This window comes from Rhopalosiphum maidis, chromosome 2 (assembly GCF_003676215.2).
Source record: "Rhopalosiphum maidis isolate BTI-1 chromosome 2, ASM367621v3, whole genome shotgun sequence".
Taxonomy (NCBI): Eukaryota; Metazoa; Arthropoda; class Insecta; order Hemiptera; family Aphididae; genus Rhopalosiphum; species Rhopalosiphum maidis.
This window is the reverse complement of record NC_040878.1, coordinates 1019779-1037102: the sequence shown is the minus strand read 5'-3', so window position 1 is coordinate 1037102 and position 17324 is coordinate 1019779. Positions and strand designations below refer to the sequence as shown.

The 17324-nt window shown below is 29.1% G+C and overlaps 1 protein-coding gene and 1 long non-coding RNA gene across 2 annotated transcripts in view; one reads left to right on the top strand and one right to left on the bottom strand.

Moving 5' to 3' along the window:
• LOC113552691 overlaps nt 1-17324 on the bottom strand; it is an 83807-nt gene that overhangs the window by 14697 nt on the left and 51786 nt on the right. The window lies entirely within an intron of this gene.
• LOC113552692 lies at nt 5653-11466 on the top strand. The gene is made up of 3 exons (XR_003405178.1): nt 5653-5692; nt 11147-11272; nt 11338-11466. It is a non-coding gene; the product is annotated as an uncharacterized LOC113552692 (long non-coding RNA).

The following is a 17324-nucleotide window of genomic DNA, read 5'->3' as shown; positions in this document are numbered from 1 at the left end:
ATCGTGTACGCTACTAACACGAAAAGTGATTCAAAACTTTCTACAAAACACTGTATCTACACATGTGTTATGACGAAAAAATAATTATATTAAGTTTCCAGTCGTTTGGAAATAATATATCATAATGTCGTTTGAGATAATTTCTAATACGGTAATTAAACGGATATGGCGAAGTTTTTTAAACATATGTTCCGCCGGTCGTTTGCAAATTTGATTCTATATAGTCGTAATATTTATTGTAGCTACTTATGAGTTCATATGCGCATTTTAAATTAACGTATTGGAAATTTTACGAATATTAAAACAATTTAACGAAAACGACCTCTAACCCACGCGAAATATAGATACTTATACATGCAATATTATATTAAGTATAGTTTCTAATCGTGGTTATTTAAAATATGTGATCGTTGTTAAAGGAATCAACGAATTTAAAATTTGATATACCTAAATTTTACGCGCGTATATCTACTACGAGTTTAATATTATACCATAATATGCGTCAGAATATGCGATACACATCTCTACGTAACACTCTCGCGCGAGTACATGATTAATAACTTTTATTTATCGAAACGAATTTATTTGTAGGTGCGCGTGAAAAAAGTAAAGAAAAAATAGAAAGCCAAATGGCATTGTTCCAATCTACATTATTATATTATTATACGTTGCGGCGTTGCGCTGATCAGCTGAAGTGGCCCATCATCATATTGTTATATAGTATGAAATCGAGATTATACATTGACGACAATGTTTTTATAGTCATCTGTTGTTGTATCTAGTAGGTAGACTTGTGTGTAGCGTTTGCGGACGACGATATTCTCGAAAAACGTCGTCAAGGTTGTAATAGATATAGGCAACGTTAATATTATACAGAATGATTCACAAAGCACACACACACATCTATTTTTTCTTTAAATTTGATTTTTGAAATTTTTAAAAATTCTTAATTTATTTTAGATTGATACAACTTTTTTATATTTCTAAAGAAGTGTCATGTACTCATGTGGCGATATAATTTCTTTTTTCAAATTAAAACTGTCCGTAAATGTCAATATTTTATAATTTTTAAAAATTTTCCGAATACTAGATCCAATACTCGTATAATTGATATTTTACCTGTTTAAGGGGAATATTATTCTTACTCGTTAATACGTAAATTTTAATAATTCAGAAACTATTCATTCAAATTTGAATTAGAATCTAAGTATTTAAAAATATAAGTCCTATAAGTCTTAAAGTATACCTATAGGTGGAAATTCCAAAAATCAGTATTTAATTAAATTAATTATTAAAAGAAAAAGTGATGCTGAGCGTGCTTGTTGAATCACACTGTATCACACTTACTTTTGATTGACTTGTTATCATAATTATACTCTCAGCGTTTCGACTGCATATATAATAATTATAATTACAATATTTTCATAATGTCGTAATATCCGTTAATCATCGTCGATGTTCGCATACAATGATATTCTTGTACCACAGTAGGTATGTTTATTAGTTATTATAATAATACAATAATGTTAGCCTTAATACTATGTTTTTAAATATAATATATTTTTGTTTCATACTCTTTTTTTTTTATACTCTGTTTATAATATTTTATATCTATACTTTGCTACTTCTTAATATTGGCTATTACTTATTTATTTTTATGGATTAATTCTAAGTTTATAATATAATATAAGAACTACTCCCCCAGCACAAGCTTTGCTTTTAGGGGGTGCTGCAATTAATTATTCTATGTATTTATATAATCCACCTCTTGTTGTTTTTGCAAAATAAATATTATTATTATTATTATTATTATTACCTAGGAATCGTAATAAGTACAAAAATAATTTAACTATAAACTATATATATTACTTCTGACTTATATGCAGATATACAATTGTTGATGGGACGGTTTTTTACGAAAATAAACGGTGTCTGTAAGGTACAACTAGTTACACACAATATTTATAGATATAGATTATAGATAAAGAATATTATTTAAATAAGCACCTATATAATAAATTGTCAGGTTTCTGTACAATGATGTAGGTTATCCCGTTTGACAATAACTATAATCAATCTTTGCGCTTTTAATGTTTTTTTTTTTAGGTACCCAATATATGGATGTATAATATTATATTTAAAATGGTAATTTTTAATTGTAGCTTTAATTATATACTAAGAGTAAATAGCTTCGGGACTTGACATAGCAAAAATAAATCATGTAAAAAAACCTAGCAGAAAAATAACAAGTCATAATGTAATATAATTTTAGTAAATATTACTGTACCTCTTCATATAGAAATATTGAAATTAATTATAAAATCTATTAATTAGTGATACACTACTCTAATTTTCTTAATTTCTAACAGGCGTCGGTTAATCTTTTGAAAGTATACGTTGTTGTTCTTTTAGTTTATTTGTTACAAGTTTCATACAGTAACCGTAGTATTATAGAGGTTCAAGCGAACGATTACAACAACGATTATTTTAACTGAGCTGATAATACAATAGTAACAGGTTCCCTCTTCGACACAGGATTTCGAAAACTTCGAGTTATCAATGTATTGTTGCATTCAGATTGCCGAACGTTAGAATATATATGATAATATTATAACAAAGTATAAATCGCTACGAACTGTACATGGGTAAATGGGTATAATTTATAACATATGATACGTAATAAGACAACGAGAATATTGAATCCGTCAAATACGTTTCGATTTATGCGTGTTGTCATATCCTCGTATATTATGTGTGCGTGATTTAGTGTTTCTTTTTTCATATAAATATGGCAAAATAAAAAACAATTTTATCTCCGTCGGTACAGCAACCAACCTCTACACCTCAATCTCAAGGTTTAAGCGCCACCACCGCCAGCTTTTATTATCGAAAAGGTACGTGCACTTATTATGTAACGTCGTTTATAACGGTTTATCTAATAAATCGCTTATATTGTGCGCCTTAGAATTTACAATCGAAGGCGTGCGACGTTAATATAATATTATTATATCATATATATACTATTGAGAAATATCAACATATTTGTTTCCTGAAATTTAAAAACAAAAACGTATTTTTTTTTAATTTTATTAAAAACAACATAACATTGTATACGATGAATGAATATGACTGAAACATGTTATAAGCTATGCTATAATTGTTTTACTAATGTGGACAGATTTTGAAAAGCAACAAATTAAGTTTTTAATTTATTCACAAGATTCTGTTACGAATTTAGTTTATGTATGGAACTCAACATCTTCGCTGGTAATTTTCTTGGATGATAAGGCATTTGGTGGGATCGCTGGCTAAAAAAACGCAAGACTTTCAGGTTACTTTCGAATATTATATTATATTGAGGAGACAAATCGGTAGTGATCCTAATAAATTATTACGACCGCAGTCTAGTTTAGCAATAGTGGTTTAATATTTCACGATACCTATAACTAGATATTTTCTGTTTTTCGCCGAGTGCTTTACCCGTTTACCGCAAATCTTACGATTTATTACACATGTCGGCTAATATTGCTAATACTATATTATAACATAGTTACGATATTTAATTTTATTATTGTAAACCTACGTTTCTATTAACAAACACCATTTTTTTCTGACGAATTTATTTTTAATATTATTAGTATCATTAGGCCAGCGAATCGAAACACGTCACATTATTACAGCATTGCGACGTAATCCTGTTTCGTATTGCAATGATTTGCTCACAATATAGATTTACGTGATAATTCATCTATAAACTTATATTTAAATGTATTTTATTGTTACGTTATGAATGTTATTATATAGCTGTTCAAAACCTTCTCGGCGGAATCGAATTCGTTTTTTTGGCTAAAATTAGTGTACGCGTAAAATCATCGTGGTATATCGTAAATATCGAGTATGTAATACATTTTTATTTCATTAACGAAACGATTTCTAACACAGTCTTTATAATATTATATTATAGCCGACGGACATTTGCTTTACATAACGCGCAAGCACTGCACATCTGCATAGTAGTTTATAAACGCATAATGTTAATTAACTCGATCAAGAGAGATAGAGAGTACAATTAAGAGCATTATATTGTAACGGTATATAAAAATGTATGACTCCCGTAAATGAATAGTTTTTATAGTTTATTTTTGTTTTAATATTTTTTAATCTTAAGTCTGTTCGTTATACATTTATACAAACAGTTTGTTAATCAGGTTTATATTTATTTTTCTGAACACTATAAATGTTACGGGTACGCTTTTTGTGCAAAACGAATTAAAATATTATAGTTGTGGTCGAAATAAACATGATGATCGGTTTAGGTTAAGTATACACGTGACAACGAAATATTCCAGTTGAAACTAAAAAAAAGAAGATTATAATTTATTTATAGATTGTCGCAGAATCGTTTAAGTGCCCGCATAGTATTTACCACAGTAAATATTCTGAATTTGTGTTGTAAGTATGTATTATACACATTTTATTTTAAGTAAAATACCACTAAGAAGTGGTAAGAACTAGACGTATATGAATTTTTATTCTGTTTACTTATAATGTATATTTTAGGTATATGCTAAAACCTATATTATTATAACATATTATTTATATCATTTAAAAAACTGATGTTTTATTTTTCAACAATTTTATTATACATGTATTTTAATGAATAATAAATTAAATTTGTGAATGATTTTTATTTGCAACATAAAACTGTTTTGCAAACGTCATTTCCAGTTTCGTCTCGTCGTTAAAACTCGCTTTAATGATACTGTTTTTTGAGTATATTATCAAACCGATAAATAGAACGTGTGCACGAGTTTATAATGGTGTTGGGTTTTAGGAGAAAAAAAGGAACCACGCAAATCTCGGTGTCATAAACCGGTGTACACAAAAACCTTTATATTATAAGGTTGACAATATCGACTATATATTAGTATTTTATGAACCTAATGAAACCATTTATGAAATACTTCGATTTTTTATTTTTTTAAATTATTATTATTTAGGTACAAGAAAATGTATAAATTATTATGCTAATTTTTATTTTCCCGCTCATTAACTACGTATCTTCGTTTATATTTTCAACGATATAATCTGTTATTATAGTAAATTATATTATTGATATTTATAGCTTTATAAGAAAACTCGAAACAGAAGAAGAATAACAATTTTATCATTATGTTATATAAATATATAATATATACTAAAATTTATGTTTATTTTCAAACTATCTTTGAAAATCAAAAATCAATCAATTTAAAAAAGGTGAATATTTTATTTCATACCTATTAAATCCTGTTTATTATATTTATGCTCGACACCAAAAAACAAATCGGATAACGTTATTTATTTAATTTTTTTCTGACTATATGTGAATTTACGGTGTTTGATATTTTACACGCGCCGCTCCCGGCAGGATTTTCGTAGCATTTATTCGTTTACCAATTTTCCGATGAACCGCAGAAACGATATTATTATAATATGTTACAGGAGTTGTTGGTTCGGAAACTTATCGATCTCATTTAGGTTTAATTTCACGGTTGCGTAAAGGGTAATCAATACTTGACTTTTTTTTTATCTGTAATAAACGACAAAAACTTTATATTACAGGTTCTTAGGGATTTCATGGTTTTATCTGGATGTTGACACGGCCGATCTGTTTCCTCCGAGATGACCGGTTAGCTGGAAAGTTCTTAAGGTAAATTTCCACTACACACACCTTCACATGTGTGTGTGTGTGTATTAAAAGTATACGTTAGTTTTAAATACACTTTTTATATTGATTGGTGAACATTTGTAATAAGGATTCAAGATTAAATGTTTTTTTAATTATAAATGATAATCAATATCATTCCATATAGGTATATCTTTCTTTATCAATATTATACGACCGTGGTCTACACACAATTGGTGAATCAAATCCAACAACATGGTTACGTAGCTTAACGTGTAGTAACTATAGTAAGAACGTATAAACACTCTGGTATACAAAATTACAAAACACATAACTTATTATGGATATCAACCAGTCACAGTAAAGGACTTTAATGCATATATTGTGAACTGTAAAGGCGTGAACGTATATGTTTAGTGGAAAGTGATACACTGGAAACCCACTTTAAGTCACGCTGCTATCGGTTCGGAATTTCACGGAAATTACTAAAATATATTCATATTAGTACTATTAATATTATTAGGCACTCAAGTTATAGGCACTTCAGAGGTGTCGGCTTGTTGACTTGTTCTGTTTATTAATTTGATGATTTTATATGCAGCTAAATACTTTGAGATTCGATTAATTCATAGTTTTTCTCTAAGATTCTTTGTGTTTTTAGATTTTTACTGCGATATTGAAATTGAATATAGAAGCATATTTAGTGGATCAATTATAATTTATTAACGTAAAGTAGTCGGTGGTTAAAACAATGGTAGTTAATCGTTTCTCGATAATCACTCATTAAGCCGACCATACACACATTTTCAAGCTAAACCATAGCCCGTTAAATCGCCTGTTTATTATTTTGCTATATACTTACAAAATGCCATACACTAAAATCACATAAAGATGCGAGATAATTATGGAAAAACCATTTTAGTCGCATTAAAAATCTGCGATCTGATATTGTGTTTCTATGGCAAAACAGTTCTGCTGTTATATATGCCGAGAGAAGCATATGAATCAATTCAAAATTTGAACGAAAATAATTTTGCATAATAATATTATTCAATATAACATTATCATAATTTATAAATTATAAATCATAAATTTCAATCAAACTGTATTATATTTTTCGATCAGGTGTCTTAACTAGTCTTAAGTGAATTTCATTTCTACATAATACTATACTTATCGGGAAAATTAGAACGTTATACAACGTGTACTAAAATTCTGCTGCACCCGCGGCAATATTATTTTATCACCGCCAATAATTCATAGAAACCGTTTGAAACAAATAAAATAAATAATAATATGTGATATTGGTGCGTGACCTTACGTTCATGTTACTTATATATTGTTACCCATTAACCATGCATATTAGGTACTATTATTAAAACAACAATTTATTTGGCTCAGAATTTAAGTGTAATAAAAATCCTACAAATGTAATTTGAAATCCAATTCGTGTAGTATTATTATTTATTATAATATAATATTATACATTCAATTAAACAGGGCCACAATATATTATGCGTAGCCACGTAGGTAGGTACATTGTGTATACGGATGAAAGGTTGATAAAATGCAACCGCAACTTTCGAACGAATTTAATGTGACGTGCGGTAAGGCGAACGTGTTAAAGACCGCACGCGCATAATCCATAATGCAAACTGACATATCTAGCTGCGTATATAATATTCGTTTTGAGTTTTTTTTAGCATTTATTAAGCGCGTGTTGTAAAAATAAAACTCATAGTCATAAATACACATGGATACCATAGTACCATACCTAATATACTAATACGGTATACTGTGTCTACTGTATATTCCAGGGATGGGTAACTGAAAGTTATTAGAGGGCCAATTTTTAGAAAATTAAAATTTAGCGGGCCAGAGTATAGAGAGCAAAAAAAAGGTCATTCAAATTATGCATTTTAATTTAGCAGAGACGTAGCATAGAGTATAGACGATTGACTTAGAATTGTATGATGTAATTTGAAAATGTAGCGCGGGCCGCCAGTTGCCCACCCCTGGTCAGTACTATAGTTACCATTGTAGACTTTAATAATATGCGGTTGAAGGTATACGGTTATTATGATAGGGGAAAAATTTTTATCGATCTGCTGTCTGCCAAATTTTTAATTCAACTAATTTGTATTCAATTAATTCCTTCAGTAATAATTAAACAATAAAAAAAACTATATTATGTTAATCAATAAATTCAATTAGTTTATTATTAATTTTCGGTCAAGTGAGGTTTTTATAATTTAATTTTTTCTTATGCAAAAAAGACAGTAGTACAAATACATACAGTAAAATTTCAAATAATTATAAAGAATTAATAATAATAATATATTATTACATAAAATACCGAACAGGGTTTTTTAGATAGCTAATTATATCAAAACCAATGTCTTAATACCAATGATAATGTACTTTGGTACTTAACTTCCTATGGCTAATAATTCCCAACCACCTCTCCCTACTAGGACTAAAATATATTCTATCTTAATATTTGTCGGGGATGAATTATTTGTAAGCTCAGTATTTTTATAGGAACAAACCATTTACTGACGTACATATCATTACAATCAAATATGTAATACATTTGGTAACTATGTAGTATGCGCTTCGATCACAATTGAATACAATGCATGCGTTCTATACATATGAGTATAACTAATTTTTTAGCAAGTTATAGTGACACGTTTAATACTTTAATGCCCACACAAAAAAGGTACATAATATATAATAAATATTATAGGTGTATTGTTGTATACTGAGTAAATCTTTAGAAAATAAAATATAATATCACCAAATACAACTAAAGCAAAACACGGTTTGTTTATAACGTACATAGAGGATGATCATATTATAGCTCGCACATGATGAAATTGTTAAACGGATAAGATAATTCAGCGCAACAGCAAGCGATTTTCACAGACTTTTCAATAGTATACATTATAATAGTACCTACGTGAGTTATAATATCGGTACGGACCTTATCGGAATTACGACAATCGCGTTTTTCATCCGATTCCCTGTCATTATAATATAATATTTTTATATTTTGTAACGATAATCGATTATTTTCAATTACTTATTCAATACCCGTTATCCCAACCGATGCCATAGGTTTCGTCCGAAATTCCGCGCGTATGTCATACAGGTATGTGGCACAGCTGATATTATCAACGGACCGCGGAAATAACGTCGATCGACGCGCGCAGGTCAGGTTTAGGTGTAAGCGATATGTGTGGGAACGAAGGAAATAAAAAAACTCGCCGTATTCCAAAATGTGTCCGACCTATATAAATAATATTGGCGCAGAAACCACCGCATTTAGGTCGGTCGTCATTTTCGCCGACGTCAATTATGATGAAATAATAATATGCGCGGGCGGGATGTACGAGGGACGTCCAGAAAGTAAGGTTACAAAGGCTGTGTAGGACGAAGGGAATTTTGTTTTTCAGAGTTGTCACCAGTGTCATGTAGAGAATTTTCAAACAAATTATCAAACTCCTCAGTCCGTTACGAAATGTCGTCACAGCAGCCAAACGCGTCAAACAGTTAGTCCTCCAATCGCTCTACCTACCGTAGATGTGAGATACACTCTGTATTCCTTAAACGGTATGAAAGCGAGGGTGAAACTTTTCTTGACTCAATTGTGACTGGTGATGAAACGTGGGTGTGTCACTATACTCCTGAATCAAAAAGGCAATCTCTACAGTGGCGCCATACCCATTCACCATCAACCAAAAAATTCAAAGTTCAATTTTCAGAGAGAAAGATTATGGCATCTGTTTTTTGGGACCGGAAAGGGTTATTATTGGTCGATTTTATGCCTAAAGGAACCACCATAAATGCAGCTGCATACTGTGAAACACTCAAGAAGTTAAAAAAAAAAATCAAGGACAAAAGGAGAGGAATGCTGACTCGTGGTGTGTCACTCCTTCATGACAATACTAGACTGCATACCGCCCGTCTCACTCAGGACCTGCTTGTTTCATTTGGGTGGGATATTGTGACTCACCCACCCTACTCCCCGGACCTGGCACCATCGGATTATCATCTTATCAATAAATTGAAGGAGTTTTTGGGTGGACAACGTTTTTCAAATGACGAGAAGGTCCAAGATGCTGTCGAAAATTGGCTTCGGGAGGTGGAGCGGAAGGTATACGATGAGGGTATGCAAAAACTGGTCCCTAGGCTTCAAAAATGTATTGATTTTAATGGCGATTATGTAGAGAAATAATGAAATTTTTTGATACTTATCTTGTAAATTTAATTTAAATATATTCATTTTTCAATTTTTAACATATGTTGTAACCTTACTTTCTGGACGTCCCTCGTAGGTATGTACCAAATAGTAACAAATTTATAATTCGCAATGGACAGGTGTATTTGAACATAACATGCAATATTTTATACAACTTTAATACTTGGGATCTTTTTAGTGTATCCCAAAATAATATCTGAATAATGTTCTGAGGGTGCCCATTAAAAAGGTATGACCCGTATATGTGTTCCAAACTAGGAATCATACTATTTTATTGCATATCCAATATGTATTCTCCAAGGGACATACGAGCCACGAGAGGTGAAATGTATAATGTATTGCATTCCGTTGAATATTTCATTTTACAATTTTATGATATTATTTTCAATAATCTTGTGAATTTAAATGTTAATATATTTTTTTTTTATTATTGATGATTACATAATAAATTAATTTTTGGTTGATTTTTAGATGCTATTATTTTCACAAAATAAAATCTATCGTCGTGTTATTAATTTTTTCATATTGCAGTACTCAAGGAATGTAATTTTTTCTGGTTGCCCGATCTAATTTTTTAGGTATTAGATAAGAAAACGAATAAAAATGTTTGTATTAGTTTGAATTTATTTTTAATATTTCTAAAAATGAATTTATGACAAGTTAAAATAAACGATACAATTACGGATGCTGTTAGTCTCTAGTGTCTCTACCAAATATATCAACAATATCATTGCGGACGTTTTTGGGTAATTAAAAATGTATAATTTCGAAAACTGTACACACTCACGACGCTCTTGGGACTTAGGGTGTTCAACGTACTATATTTTAAATATGTAACAAATAATCATTTAAATATATCAATATTTAGTTTTCAATACTCGTGAACCGTTTCAATTAATATATGTATATACTTAACGAGTGTTTAAATGTCTGAGCACGTAATAATCTAAACTAATGAAACTTTTTCAATCCAAATAAATGACAATTTCACAATATGCTGATGGGTCATCAGTTTCAAACAAATAAAAACAAACTCAAATACCAGATATTAATGTTTATATATTGTTATGATATAACAACATAATGATGGAATATATAGGTAGTGAAAGAAATAATTCATGAAATTATAAAAAAAAAACTAAAATTAATTAAAATTATATATTTAATATTTTAGTTTGATTATAAAGATAATATACATATATTTTTTGTTTTAGTGTTGGAGTTTGTGGAAAAACCAAGGAGAAGGATGAAGGAACAAAGATTGTCTCAATGCTATAAAAATCGTTAATTTTTTTTTTTAAATTAGAATCAACATAAACACATTTATTGGTGCATCAATGGTCCGTGTACACAAAATATCATAAATTATAATATTATATTATTACTGTACACAATCTGTCGGTAGGCGCCGCATCAAGACCATCGTAGTCCCACAGCGCACAATCAGAAATCGATGTATTATTTCCGGTCGCAACAAGAATAATACGTGACGACAAAATGAAAATGGGTCGAAAAAATAATCGTTGAACAAACAGAACACGACCGTATTTTTTTTTTTTATTCTTTTAATAAACGGTTAAATTTATTGTTGACAATAATACGGCAATAATAATCGTCTTTTCTCGTCTTTTCTCGCCGAGGACCGTCACGCACTTATACTACACGTTATTGGTATGTATACACTTCTTTAGGTATACATTTAATAAGTACAGGTCATAATTGAAATGTATAAATGCCTAGTTAAAGTTACAATAGTTTTGCGCAGTCATTGATGTTAATTATTATCTTGTAAACAATTGTACAGTTATATTTTTCGCAGCTATTCACCCGATTTTTCATCTTAAACACCTGCACTTCTGGCCGCCGTCGCTCCTTTTTTTATCAGTTGAATTTAAATTTTCCTATTCGTAAAGGTTATACCTATTTATTATTATATTTACAAATATATTTATTTTTTATATTCCATTATTACATCATTGCGTCGCGTCGACTCCGGGCTGTTTATTATTATTCTACCATTAAATCGCTCACGCGAACGTCCAAGCTCCCACGGTTCCCATTTACCTTAATAACAACAATATTCGCGTATATATATATATAGTTCGTGTCGTCATCGTTGTTTTTTGTCCGAAACGGGTATTTCTTTCCGTAATAATTATAATCTCGTATTTTTTATTTTTATTATTCTACGATGTATACCTAATCCTAGAAAATACATTATTATTACATTTACCTACCTGCCTGTTTAACCGTTAAAATAACTGAACCACAGTACTCCGACCTACGCGGTCGACAATCGCACAGCTGGTTGGGTCCGCGGTCGTATTATCGTGTTGGTGGTATACAATATTAATTTACATAATCGATCGGTTTTTATCGTAGCGCGTTTTTCCGCAGTTTCGAAACAATACTGTAAAATAAAATGAAAACCGAACGTTTTAAAACGAGCGTTTGTAGACGAGAAATTGTTCGCGATGTCTTATCGTATTCGCTGGATTCGTTATAATACGTATTATGTATATATCTTCGCGCGATCATTACAGAACCTTGCGATGTATGTATATATTATATATACTTCGATGTGCGTGCACTTATTCAAGCCGAACCTACGGCGATTTTGATTTTCGATCGTTGTCGTAATAGTATAGGTATAATATATACAATAATAAAACTGACCGGCCGAATAGAAGCACTATAAATAATTGAACCACCCCGCACCGTTTCCCAGTCATTCTCGTTTCTGGGAGACTTTAATATTCGAATGGTTTTTATTTTCATTTCTGTGGTAAAGACTGTCATAATATGCTTAGGTATTACCTTATTACCTATGGAAACAAATCATTTTTCAATTAATATATTGTATCAGACTTTCATATAAAGATATGAACAGTGGTTAGGTTTTAGATGTAGTAATAAAAATATAAGAAATACTTAAACGATTGTATAATCATAATATTTAGTAGAAAACGCAGTGAATTCGTAATAATTTTTTATACTCTGCGTTTTGTACTAGATAAAAAATATTTTAAATCATTTGTATGTTCAACTTTCTAAAGTATCATGGATGTATACAAGAATCAATTAAAATAGGTTTTCGTGGTTCCACAGATTTTTTTTTATTCTACGCATATACAGTAGCGCCAATACCGAATTAAAATAATATATATCTACAGTATATGATTCACAAATCTATATTTAACACTACCTGCTGTTGAAATATTATAATAATTAAAAATAATTACATTTTAAAAAGAAAAATGTTATTAAGCATATAATATTATAACATTTTGTTTTAAAATAATTAATACTGTCTATGTAAACATGTTCTCTACTCTAAAATATGTTTTCCTGGTATAATAATATCTCATTATAATTTTTTTTTCATGTACATTTTGTATTGTACTGTACACCCACGTATAAATTGAACATTTTAAAAGCTTTAAATTAAGTGTCGCGTAAATTTATAAATCCGTAACGTAACGTAGCAAATTGTATTTTATGAATATTTTAATAATACAACTTTTTACAAAAGTATACACACAACGATCAAGGTCAAAAAAAATTGTCTTGCACGTGCATAACGATATTATATTACAACATAGTTTACCGATGTGCCACAAGTATAAACCTAAGTACTGTCTATCTATAGGCTTTTAATCGTATATTATGCACTTTAATAGAAAACTGTGAACACACTGAACACTGAATACGAGAATATAATATCGAAGACGCCTAGTAATATCATAAGTATAATTGTGACTTATCAGTATTACATTTAAATTACGATTCACGTCAAGTTTTAACCTTATAATACAAAGGGTACACATTCCTAAAGATTTTAAAATTTAATATATTATTATAATATATGTATCCAGCCGTAGTAAAATGCGTAATCTGCTGACATGTTGTTTCTTGCATTATACAGTGATAAATAAAATTGGTACATAATTATTCGTCAAAACTCAAAATGATTTTAATAATTTGATTTCAATATTTTTTTTTTAATTATTCTTTTAATGTTATACCTAAATAAAAAATAACACAATAAATTTTAAATTAAATTAAATTTTTTACTTATTATAAGCATATTATGTATAAAGTATTAATTTAATAACCATAATTAAAATAACTAAAATACTGTACCTAATATTTTTTTTAATTTAAAAATATTAATAAATAAAACCATTAAAATTCCCTGGTTTGTTTGCAGAATCTTAAGGACTCGTCCGAAACACACACAATAGAAAAAAGTGAAAATATAATATAGGTTAAGTTATAAAAGCCAAATATAACTGTAAAAAATCAATATACATGATTGGTTTATAATAATTTATCCATAATTTGAAAGTAGGTACTGTAGTCTATAATATATTGTGTAAGAATTCAATACTAAGCAATATAAAAATAATTTCAATCGACTAATTGATAAAAATGCATTTTTCCGAATATTACAAAACCAGTAAAATAATATTGCGCAAATGAGATGATTTTATAATGTTTTTTCAAAAATAAAAATTAGAAATTTAATTTGGAGGACGATTGCTGGATTGGATTAGCAATTCAATTTCGTTCGAATCGTATTACGCCTCATCCAGCAATCGGGTCGAACGTTACATTAGACGTCTGAATAATGATCGTGCAATGTATCAACGCGTATGATTACAACCTTGAAGTATAAAACATTTTTATTTTTATAAAAATATGTAAGAATTTACATCGACCGGGTAATTTTGTATGGTAACGAGTAGACTAGAATAACGTCGCAAGCGAGATAAACGTGCATCCACCGCATATATACGCTTTATACTACATAATATTATTTTATATATTAACTTAACTGAGTTCTATTCAATATGATGCGGTTGACTGTATGTTACGCAGTATAGTGAGCTCTATACTCATTATTTATTTACGAATTAGTTCACCTCTGTTCGTATAGCAATCATTAATAATAATAATAATATTTCTCTTTATTGTTCTCTAATGTTTGTCACTCGCGCGCGCGCGCGCGCTTTTACAAGTACAGAGATGCGTGTTGTCGCTGTTTCACGACTCGATGGTAAAAAAAAAACATGAAAAAAATCATAGTAATATATTGTTCACGGTATGTAGGTCCGCCTGCACCGCAGCCGCTTAATGTCTGATGATTTAAAAACGCATTATATTCCCAAAGAATGTTAAACGGTTCAGCGCGATAGTAATATATTCGAAAGAAAGGTTTAGGGCATAATCGTATAATAATAATAGAGGTACTTTTTTATGTTTACGGAATTCTTAATATTCCGTACATATTTATTTACGTTTATTATTCGATAGTACACACGTCAGTATGACCCCGGTGTATATATTGTGCGACAATGTGTCGCCATGACTTTGGTCCACATCGAACAACGTGACCTGCGTTGTCGATATATTTACTGTATCTAATTCGAAGGCTAAATAGTAAGTAAAGTATAGAACATGTCGCCCCCCCTCTACTTTCGTCAGGTTTAAGGATTTAAAAATTATATTTTTCTACAAAATATTTTTAGGCTTTATACAATAATAATACACTGCAAGGTAGTGGTGATTTTTATTATCAAAGAAAAATCATAAGAACAATAAAAGTTTTTGAAAATATAATTTACATAATTTTAAATAAATATAAAAAACGTTTTTCGATAAATAATCATCCTATATGTTGATGCAATTTTAGAATTATTATATTTTCACTTATTACTTTTTTTATTCTGTTTAAATGAAATTTATAAAATTATAACTTGTTATAATAAAATACTAGTGTCTAGTTGGATCTTACGCAAATTAAAAAATTAACATCGAGTTAAAGTTAATGTATATTATGCTAATCCAATTAGCGTGCCTACACATACATAATACGTCACGTAGTAACTACAGAGTAAAAAAAGCGAATTTTACAGGGAAAGTCCTTTCGTATCCCCAAGGGACCTGAAGATTGACTCTTTAGGGTATTGCCGTATATTTTTACAGTTTTACCCATAGCAATAATGCTTAAAGGAAGCCAAATCGTTTTTTCCTGTTATTTTAAAAAGCAAGTTAATATAACTCTCGTTTTTAAATATATGCATCAAAATGTTGCATTTTATTAATTAATGTTAGAGCTATAAATTTAATACATTTGAAAACTTTGAACATAACAGGAAAACATTAAAAATCGGAAATATATGTACATGCAAAACAATTTTTTTTCTATAATATAATAATAATTTAAAAATAACATTGTTAATAAGAGTTTGGTAAGATTATATTTGTCGTTATTTGTACTTATTTGTACTATTGTATTTTTTTAAATATTGTTCGGTGTATAAAGGTGAAAATCAATGAATGAGTTACGTAATATTTTTTTTCATACACAAATGTTATTTGCTACACCAATCTAAAATTGTTAAAAAATACTTTCAATTGCAAAAACTAATTTTCCTAACAGCACTGTGCTTATTGCAAAATATCATAAGGCATGAACGCTTATGCCCAGTATAGTATATACACTTAACTAATACTCTTCGAAACCAGACTAAATTGAATATGTAGTTATTATTAGAACGACTGGTAATCTCAACGATTTTAGCTTAAGATTTATAATAGTTATGACTAGGGTGCGGATTTATATGTATTATAAATTCAAAAATATGTACATATATATGTATTTATTTTTATCCAAAAATGCAATTAAAAATACAAAATATGTAAAAAAAAAAAATGTTTTTATTCTAGAAAAAAAATTATAAAATAAGTGTATAGGTACGTAATTATAAATTAAACAACACTATATTAGATTATTATTTTATTAACATTAATTATGAATATATTCAAATTAAGTAATTATTCATTGGAGTTATGACATTCTTTATCGTCAACAAAACAATTGACAATCATATACTTTTTGAGGTTGTCAAAAGTAAATCGACGTCAATTAGGATACAATATATTTTTTACGTCAACAGAAGTTACAGGAGCAAATTTAAAAGACCCTAAATCAGTAAGACTAAATTCAAAAGAAGTTTGCGTACCGCGAGGTTAGTTTAGTTTTATTATCGCGTGGTGTGGACTATGGAGAGTTGAAACTCACGATTATTATTAGCACACATATACGGACTGGAAAAGAAAAAACACATAATATAAATGGGCGATAAAGTACTAATTTTGTAAATAGCTGAATATTTAACAAAAATATGTAATATAAGTAAATTATGTAAAAATATGTAATATCAACCATAGCTTAAAATAATCAGATAGTCCTTTAATATATTTCTATAAAGGAATCATTCGAATATTATCATTCGCGACAAATATGTAAATACATACAAATCCGCACCCTAGTTATAATATAAAAATTGTTTAAAAATTTCAAATACACTCATTACAACTACTTTT